The sequence below is a fragment of the Anas platyrhynchos genome, chromosome 3 (assembly GCF_047663525.1).
Source record: "Anas platyrhynchos isolate ZD024472 breed Pekin duck chromosome 3, IASCAAS_PekinDuck_T2T, whole genome shotgun sequence".
NCBI lineage: Eukaryota > Metazoa > Chordata > Aves > Anseriformes > Anatidae > Anas > Anas platyrhynchos.
In genome coordinates this window covers 38068653-38078745 of record NC_092589.1, presented here as the reverse complement: position 1 = coordinate 38078745, position 10093 = coordinate 38068653, and the positions used below count along the sequence as shown (strand labels likewise).

At 44.5% G+C, this 10093-nt stretch overlaps 1 long non-coding RNA gene across 3 annotated transcripts; it reads left to right on the top strand.

Moving 5' to 3' along the window:
- Nucleotides 1-1837: 1837 nt before the first annotated feature.
- LOC106016147 (uncharacterized) lies at nucleotides 1838-6905 on the top strand. 3 transcript variants are annotated; one of them, XR_011808178.1, is made up of 3 exons: nucleotides 1838-2185; nucleotides 2280-2576; nucleotides 3155-6905. It is a non-coding gene; the product is annotated as an uncharacterized lncRNA (long non-coding RNA). The 3 variants fall into 3 exon arrangements; XR_011808177.1 differs by having other exon boundaries at nucleotides 2276-2576; nucleotides 4490-6905; XR_011808176.1 differs by having other exon boundaries at nucleotides 2276-2576.
- The last annotated feature ends 3188 nt before the right edge of the window (nucleotides 6906-10093 follow it).

The window sequence follows — 10093 nt, the reverse complement described above, 5'->3', positions numbered from 1 at the left end:
TGGACCAGTGGCTTGGATGCTGTGAGGGGTCTCTTTCTGCTTCTGGTGCCTGGCAGGGCCCTGGTGTTCTTCCTGTGTTTTTCTTTTCCCTGAAATCTTGGCTGCTGCCCCTAAGCCCAAACTGCCCCTGGAGCTGTGCCTCACCCTCGGGTGGGATAGTGAGCTGTGAGGAGACTGAATTTTCAAGTCATGTGCTGAGCTGATCAGGGCTGTTACTAGCATTGAGCACGTGCTGATGGACCTGTGAGAGGCCGCGGAGGTTGGTGAGAAACGAGCAGCTACCTCCAGGACCTGCTGTGAGTGCTGGTGGCTCTTCTCAGCCGCTCCAGCTTGTTGAAGCTGGACAAACTGGTGGCCCAGCATGGCAGCGTGTGGCTACCAGCTCCAGCACGAGGCTGTGCCATCCCTGGTGCCTCCATGCTGCAGGACAGGGAGAGGCCAGCAGGCTGGAGGGGCTCTGCTGGGGCCTGCAGTCTCCCTTTTTGACAAAGCTCTTTGGGAAAGATCTGCTAAACAGAAAACAAGGCCTCCTGACTGCCACTGCACCTCCTTCTCCTCTTCACTAAGTACTGGGGCACATTTTATAACTAAAGGTCTGTTTTTTCCATTGGGTTGTACTCAGGAAAATGTCTCCACCCAGCTGCCACTCCTCCAGCATCCCTCAGGGAGCGCAGTCCTTGGGCAATGAAAGGTTTCAGCATGTGAGGAGAGGAGCTTGCACACCCTGTACACACTTCCCCACAGCTGGCTCTTGCTAAGCAGTAACCCCATGAAAGATCTGCACACTGAAGAAGCTTGGCCTTTCTGGGCTTCGCTTTCAGAGCAGTGCAAAAAAGGCTGGAAAAATGACAGCGTTTGTCAATACTAGCACAAACAAGCAAATAGGAAAAGCAGCCTTTTTCTTGTATTCATTTATTTTTTTTCCCTTTTCTTTTCATATTATTTTCCAACCTGGGAGCAGCCACAATATTGGTTTTGGCATTCCTGATCTTGCTGGAGGAAATTTAGTGTTCCTGGTAAGTGGGACGTGTCTGCTGCTGCTGCAGCTGCTTTGAAGAGAGCGATGCTGAACATTTAGCAAAACCCCTTTTCATCTGCAAAGCCCAGTACTGAAAAGACTTAAATGAATGCAACCAGACCAGTTTAACACTGTCTTCCCCCATTGTTATTCTCTTGACTCTTGTAATACCATAATTTTGCTATTATTTAAGTCAATATAAACTCTTCTATTGTACAGCAGTCCTGAATTTCTCTAGCAGAGAAAAGAAACAAGGAATCCAATTGCTGGTTACTCTTCATGACTAAAGAAAATAACATGGAATAATTCTAACCTAAAAAGCTTGGTATCTGAAACCATCTTCTGAGACTTCCTTATAGCTCATAAAAAAACAAAGATGCAACTCGACTTCCCCGCATCATGGATGGCCACATTGAAAGTAAAGTAGTTGCATTTATAGTGTGCTATCTGAATTAAATTTGTCTGTTATGGCTGAGATGTCCCAGCTCTATTAACTATAGGTGCCCCATAATACAGAGCATTTTTAAACACGTAGGTAGGATAAACCATAATCGTTTGTCTACTGAATTGATTTTATTGAGGAAAAGAGTGAGCAAACCAGATACATCTCTTTATATCCAAATCTTCCACTAAGACTTCAAAGAAACTGTAGAAATTAAATGAATAAAAAGATGCTCCCCTTTATGTATTCAGATCCGCTAGCCTAAAGCTCAGAGACTTCCCTGCACTCGTTTCCAATCTTTAAAAAATGAGCTTTGCACAACAGATCCGTGGGAGCTCCACAGCTCTCAGCAATGATTTCTTTCCCTCTTCTCACTGTGCCTTGCGATGCTGTTGGCATTCTCAGTTTTGATAAGCTGTGCTCTTCTTGGTTTGGGTGCAAAAGGAACAGAATCCTCCCTACAAAAGGCACTAATTAATGGCCCAGTCCTCCCAGGTGTACCCGAGGCAATAGGGAATTCAAGATGCCTGGCCTTGCAACTGCAGGCCAGAAGGGATGATGCTTGTTGGCCTGGCACAGACCCTTGAGCATTGACTCTATTTACTCTGTTTTATAAATTCTGCATGAGCCTGGCATCTTACAGAGTCTTCAGTAGTTTCAGAACCTATGGATACAGACGAGGGTGCTGTCTGTGGGTACTTCTAGGATATTTTAATGAGACAGAGGTAATTTTGCAGAGTCATGATGCAAGTAGATGAGTACCCATGAGTGCCAGTGTGGGACTGTGAAAGAGCTGAAGTTCCTTTTTCTGAAAGGCAGATGGAAGAGACGGTGACAGTCAGCACAGAAAATCTGTGAGCAGCCTCACTCGGAGGGAAAGCATCAGCTCTTGGAGTGCCTATTGAAAATTCGTACAGTGGTGAAGGATCTAAAAGTGAAAAGAAAGGCAGTGAAGAGAGAAAGATGAGACAAATTCTTCTAGGAACTGTAAAAGTTAAAAATGACAAGTTTTGATTTCTCCATCCCCCATTGCCCTGAATCCAGCTGCGTCTCTGAGACTTCAGTGATTCAAAGTGACCTAAGAAACTGAAGAGAAGGAGAGAGCAATCTATGTAGGTATGTATTTGACAAATGCTGATGCAGTTAGTATTTGTGTATGTACTTAACTATGCGGAGATGTACCTACCAGATATATATATGTGGCTTTGCAGTTACCATCCTATCATTTATAGCTCCTAAAGGATTCTGAATACTTCCTTCTTCTGTAAGCACGTTGGCTTTGTGGGATGTGTGACCACAAGGGTTTTGGGTGCTTGAGATAACCATGTGGTGCTCCTCGCTTTTCATCTAGCAATCCAGATAAGCACACATAATTTTAGGTATCCGCACGACAGGGTGTGGCTGTGCTGTGAATTATGTGTGTACCTCAATGCTTTTCTGGATAAGAGCTGTACAGCAGAGTAATAAGCCAAATTAAAAAAAGCTCATCGTGCTAAATTTACATCAGGATCTGCAGTTCATCTCTCTGGGCACCTGATGCCTCTAGCTAACTGGCACAATTGGGCTGCTCCAGGAATGATTTTTATGTTCCACCGATCTGACAGCACCCGTCATTTTCATATACACAAGTGTCCATATCACTAAATCACCTCTGCCATCGTTAGTGCTAATTGGTTCCCTTGCTCTACCCTCAGAGAAATGTGAAAAGCCTGGATGGAAGCTGAAGGCCCATCTTCCCACCAAACGGCACTGCCGCACGTTCCTGGGACAGCCCATGAATATACAACAACTTCTGCAATCATATTATGTGCTCCGGTCTTGCTACGGAGAGGCTCTCAAAATCTAGGGCTGTTACTCTTGTCATGCTCTGTCAGGACTGAGCTTGCCCACACAAAATTAATGCAAAGCTTGCTAGCCACTAGCAATGATTTGGTTTCAGCCACATTTTTTATTTTCATTTTTAAATTTTTTTGCTAATGGATGCTCATCTGTGTAGCCTGGTGCTCTGGGCAGGATCTGGTCCCTGGTAGAAAGGAGAGGCAAACTGGGACATGAGGGGAGTGGGAGCACGGGTGGGTGATGGCACGAAGCCTGACTTTTTTTACAGAACACACACCCCTCATTTAAGCTGTGGCATGCTTTCTTTTATGTCATATCTTGTGATGGATAAAGCAAAGTTAATAAGTTCTTGGCGTACTGAACAGAGCACATGCAAGAGTTGGTCTTTTTACAAAAAATTCTGTTTCAAGTCATTTCTGAGAAATCCAAAATTATCCCTGAAATTCTCTGGTTTACATGTAGATATTCAGTGTGCAGTCCTGAAACAGATCTTCATTTCTGAGTGATAATTTTTGTGAGACCAAGTAAAAATGCATCCCGTGTCTTGCAAAGATATTTTTGTATAATTTTCCAAAAGGAACAAAGGGTTTCCTACCTTAATAAGGAGAAGAGAGAGGGAGAAGGGGAGAGAGAGAGAGCTGCCGTCTATAGTGCATGCTTCAGAAGTGGGTTCCACTACTTTAGTTTCCTTGTTAGAATTTATATAACCAGAAAACCTTGAAATCCGCTTCTGAGAAGGGAGAAATAGAACGGGCTGTGGAGAATGGAAGTGTCAAGATTTTGTTCCAAGGAAACTGAGGGAGGAAAACCAGAGAGTCCTGCAACAGGAAAATAGTGTTCGTTGTCTTCTGTTACTTTTGATGCCACCCCACCAAATACAGCAGGGTGCCTAAGGGAAATAGAAATAACATGAAGGCACAGAAATCATTAGACTTATTTTCAAAACCTGTCCTTAATTGAAGTTATTTATATTCCCTCTTTATCTTGTCAGTTCTAGGCCCTGAGGGTCTTTCTATCCTTTCCGTCTCAATGAGTGTGGGTGAATTGTGGCATCCTTTTTGCTCTCCTCCATCTTCTTTAAGGTCTCTGCTTGGTTGCCAAGTGAGAAGCACATAGATTTGCTATCTGGCAAAACACAGCATCATTATTCCATACTTTGCTCTAAATCTTATGCGTCAATCTCCTTCCAGCTTTGCAGGTTTTGTTTGCATAAATGAGCAGACTCCTACCAAAAGAATCTGAGATGGCAGCTCTGAAGATTTTAATCCTCTTTTCATCCCCAGAACAAAAATAACACAGCAGCAATGTGCCTGGGATGCCTGCTCTGCTGGCTAACACCAGGGACTGAACCGGGGAACTTCCACAGCTTAAAAGTATGACCCTTTTTATAGCGTGAGCAGGGGGCATGAAGTCTGTAAGAGACCTGTAAGCTCTAGGGTCTGGACATGAAAAGGAAGCTCTGGATCACAGGCTGCCTTCTCAGCTGCATGAGTTTCCTCCAAGAACGAGCCCTTTCCAAGTGTCCGGGCTTTATAGCCTTGCAAATCCTGTGCAAGTCACTACCTAGGTGATGGCAGTCACCCTACTGGCCATATCAAAAACTGTGATTCAGTCCTAAACTAGAGGAAAAATAATCCTTAGATCATGTTATTTGCTTAGATTCTCTGGAGATGCTACTTGCAAATTCTCTGGGCTTGTTCTACAGTAATATTTCTGTTGTGGTTACCAGGTTAATTGTGCCTCTGGCTCTCCCACATCTCATGCTTTTGGCCTTTAATTTCCAGGCCTTTAATCAACTGGGTAGTCCTCCTCCTCCCATACCCCAGCTGGAATCCCCTGTGCAGCAACAGTGCCATCCTGCAGCAGGTCTAGCTCATAGCTCCACAGAAATACAGAGCTGGTAGTGCTGCAGAAAGGTCCTGGAGCCCATTGCCTTGTCTCAGGCAGGATCACCAATATGCAAATCATTCGGTGCCCCTGCTGTGTCCTCCTCCCCACACCTGTAAAGCTGTCAGGTTACCGAAGGTCCCTCAGTCCCTTGGGAAGCTCAGGACCACCCCACAAGATTCACATCTCCAAGAAACACAGACCTTGTCCTCAGCCCACGGCCAAGGGTTTTGGCTACCCTAAAAATGACACTGATCACCAGACCCTTCTTATGCTGGAAGGAAGAGAAAGATGCCAGCGACACGCATCTCAGCCTAGATATGTGTGAGTTGTCGTGCTTATCATTACCATTGTTCATTTGCTGCAAAGCAGGTGTTAGCTCAGAAAAAACATAAAAGCTGCATTCTGTATTGTTTGTTCCTCGTTAAAATGATCTGGGCCCCTGTGGGCATGTGTTGTCTTAATATTCTGGTGCTGAGAAGTGCCACATTTTCATAATGAAAGCTGTTGCAGGAAAGCAATTCCAACCTCAGATAAAAGGAGAAGATTACACTTGCCACTCGAGTTATGGTATTAGAACAACTGATTTTATTTGTTTTCATTTCATTTTCCCTGTCAGCTGCTTCTGAACCTCTGTGTAGCGTTCTTCAGAGATGTTAATTGTATTTTGTGTGTCTGGATCCCCCTAAGAAATGACAAATGTTTTCACTCACAAATTAGATGTCTCTTTTCATTTAAACACCAACAAGGAAAGCTAATTTAAGAATGGTTGTGCCGTTGTTGCAGCAAGAGCCCTGATATATGATAGAAGCTGAGATACAGAGTTAGGGACCTGGAGCAGCAAACTCTGCGTTGGGAATGTAGATCGATGAGATACTCATTTAATTTCTCCCTTAGCTGGTTCACAAGTGGAAAAAAAAAAGGTCACATGCTTGCAGTTGGGCACAGGAATAAAGTAATTGCACTTCAGGAGTACAGTCATGTAGTTTATGTCCAGTGTTGAAGCAGACACCGCAACCTTTGGACAAAGTTCCCGGGGACATCTGTGGGTGTTTTGCCTGAAGAAGGACTGGAAGGCTTTTTCTAAGTCATGAATGAATGTGAAGGAGGAAAGAACTGGTAAATAATGTGCAAATAGATGGGGAGAATATTGAGTATAGCACGGGATATTAGGAATATATTGCTAGTAATACAAACAGCTGAGTTGCTGAAAGGAAAGGGAAGGTGACCAGAACAAACCCTGCTCTTCTGGCGTCACTGGAAATTCCCCTGACAGAAAAAACATGCTACATATCCACCTGAGTGTGGTCATTTGGCTATGAGAACTCAAGCCCAAGCCTGAGCTTCACGTCTGACAGAGACATGGACAGGTATTTCAAGAACAGATCCCCTCCCCATGGTAGCTACTAGGACTTCACAGTGGCCAAGTAGAGATGCAACACAGGTGCTCAGAAGGTGTTAATAATTCTCTGCTATTGGTGGAACTGATAAAAGCAGATAGAGTAAAAGGACAATTGCAATGGACATTTCACCAGATCTTGTTGAGACTTTTGTGAAAAACAGTGCCTTCATGAGCAGAGTTACATCCTTGGCTAGAAGACTTACACTTGTACAGTTCACATTTCCTGTACTTTGTCTGTGTTTCATGTGTGCTGGGCAGGGCAATGAAAAACAATGTGTTTCATTAGGTCTCTGGCTGCCATTGGGCAGAGTCAAAAATCTGACAACATTCACCCCTCTGGCTCCATGGCTTATTTGGATGGGTGAAATTATAAGATGATTTCTGTGAGTGCTGAAAGGTTCAGAGACCTCTAGAGAAAACAAAACAAAACAAACAAACAAAAACAGAAAACAAAACCCACAAAAATGACAAATTGTGTTATTTCTGCATTCAGTCACAATGCTTTACATAGGCTTGGGTACTTGGAGGTCTTTGGAAGGCATGAATTAGTTATAACTGATAGACTCCATATGTATCCCTGCTTTACAGACAGTAAAAGATGCCAGACTGCCAAGACCCCACAGAAATCACCCTGGAGAAGAAAAAATACCAGTATCATGTGCACCTTCATTTCAGGCAGGTCCTCCTTCCTGCCTTCTGATTCTGTGTGGCCTGACTGTGTATGGAAAAAGAGCACGTGAACTTCAGGCAGGCGGTGGAGTATCTCCCCCTCCTTTGCAGATCAGCGTCCCACATGTTTCAGAGTTCTCCTCCCATGTGTTCAAGGGCTGTTGCTTTTCATTCGCAGTTTTTCCACGCTGGTATGAGTGTTCTCTGAGCAGAGGCAGCTTTACAGCATTTAGCCAGCCGACACTTTCTGATAGGCTTTGTGCTCCCCGTGAAAAGTGCAACAGTCCTTGACCAGAATCAGTCACTGTGTTCATCAGTAAATGCTCGAAGGTGACTCCAAAATGTATGTCCTATCCACATTTTTTTTGCTTCGGTGCTCAAGAGAAAAGAAGTCATCCCACAGTTACTGCAGCAGGACTGCCAGCTGCTATGGATCCTGTCAGGCTGCGGCCTCAGCTTATCCATTATGGAACAGGCTTTCTTATCTGTAGGCTTGCCAAACAAGTTTCTAGCTTCATACCTTTATCTTTTTCCTGTGGATCCAATAACTCGTCGAATGGGAAATTCAAAAGAATTTAAAGCAACCTTGGGCCCCCCTTTTTGATTTGTGCCAAGTGTAGCACAGGTCGTTGTGGAGAACGTGGCCTGCTAATATGGCAACCAGCACCTCATGCTTCACCAGCTGGTGGCTTCGGGGACAGGGTCACCCCACCACGAAGGCCAGGCTCCCTGTGTGAAAGCAGATTCTCATACCTCTTTGTCTGCCTGCAGCACCTAGGGCGGGCCTCCTCAGAGACTGAACACACCCAGCACCTCCCAGCACAGCCTATCTAGCGTAAGATGGAGTCTGGAAATTTTACCTGTGCTAAGAAGCATCTTCCTCCAGAAGTGGCCATACTGCAGTCCATGGAGCAAGTTCCTACCTGAGTGAGTAAGGCAGGCAACAGCTGGTCCTTAAGAGCTGGGAGATAAAAGTCTAGTAAGCAAGCTGATTAGAGCTTATCTGCATAAAAATGGAAATGAGTCAGAGAGGGGAGTACCATATTGGAGTGCAAATGCAAGCAATTAGCTCAAAGCCATTACTGTAATGGCTAGAAAGATTTATTTATTTATTTTTTTTAAAATTATCATTACTGAAATGCATTAGCAATATCTTTTTAAAAAATGTAAATATACACAGTACAATGCCATCTCTCTGCCAGAGCATGGAGTAACCCCTTTTCAGTGGTACGTGCAGAGGAGCCTGTGGAGGCTCTTAACCATCAAACACAGCAGAGTGCAGAGGAATATGAATGATGGCATTACCAGGGAGCGCTGGAGGAAGACATCTGTGATTGTGTACTGACACAAATATTTACTCAAATGGAAAACTGAACTTTCATAAAAATTTCTAGAAACACCTGTCCAGTGTTCCCACCTTCCTGGCCTTGACATGTTCTGATGCCTCTCTTCCCCAGAGAAGTGTGTTTCTCTCCATCCCCAGCAGGTCCTTTGAAGGATGCGTGGCTAAGGCAGGGGACACATGGGTCTGATCTTAGGGTATGGAAGCACTGGGGACTTTCAGGGTCCGAGTGATGTGGGGAGTGGGTGTCAAGTGCAATGGAGGTCATCCGTCAGTTTCTGTGTAGTCTTGGACAGCCTTGGATTTTTGTTTGAAGTGATTTTTACATAACTATTTCTCCACTTGATCTAATTAACATTGCTGAAGCATTTGTGAATATGTGATTGAAATATATGGTCAAGGAATTCAAACCCTTTTCTATTAAAATCATAGAAATCATCTCCATTGTATTTCTTTGAGGAGCACTGCAATGTCTGAGATAACAGCATGAAGCCTTACCCATAGGAAACCAAAATTAAGCACACACAAGTGTTTCTCAGGTATCATTCAGTGATGATCAGTCCCCTGAGGGAGACACACTGCCCTGGAGTAAAGCAGGCCAGTTAGCCATGTAACTTAATCCAGGGAGCATCTTTTTCTGGTGCTGACAGAGCTGAAGACATATAGGAGAAATGTTCTTTCAGTGAGTTTGGAAGGTCTCCATGCTTTCTGAGCCCTGAGCATCACTTCCTAAATGATAAATTAGGGACCTAATCTATGCATTCCTTGGTAAATATTTGCATTCAAAGGATTTTAATCTTGACTTTTAGGCCAAACTCTGCCTTTGAGAATGTGTTCAGGGTTCTCGCTGAAGACAGCAGAATTTGGCACCATCGGGATGGAAATGGCTGCAGGCCAAATCCCTGCAGGCAAGGGAATTCACTGAACACCGTGCTAGTGGAAGTATCTGGTGTGTGAGTAACTTATACCTGCCTCCAGAGGCTTCACTGAGCCTGAACCTGGCCCAAAGGTGCCATGGAAGACTTTGCCTCCTGGAAAAGGATGCATCGTATTTTATATGTGTTGTTCTGGATTCAATGAGGTGACAAATGTAAGCCTGTTTTTTATTACTGTGTGGCTGCTGTATTTTTCACAACTGCTTATCGAGGGATGTCTGACAGAGACAGAAAGCCCTGGTTTGTATGTTCCTGTAATTTATATGCAAGGCCATTCTCTGTAATTCTTTCAGAGAAATGACTGAAAACCTCAGCCCCACCAGCTCAGCCTGGCACCCATTTCTCTGCTTCTGTCCCCCGTAATGTCATGAGGAAGGGTAGCCAGGTGCTCCTTGCTTCCCTCAGGCCCTTGGTTCTCGTGCCAAATTTTAGGTGTGCAAGCAACACCCCCAGCTTGTGATTCTTTTTGTGGTTGTGTCCATTTCCACCAGCCTCACATCACAAACCAGCGGAAGGCCTTGGGGCAGCTGTGGACAGTACAAAGCCAGTCCATGCCACG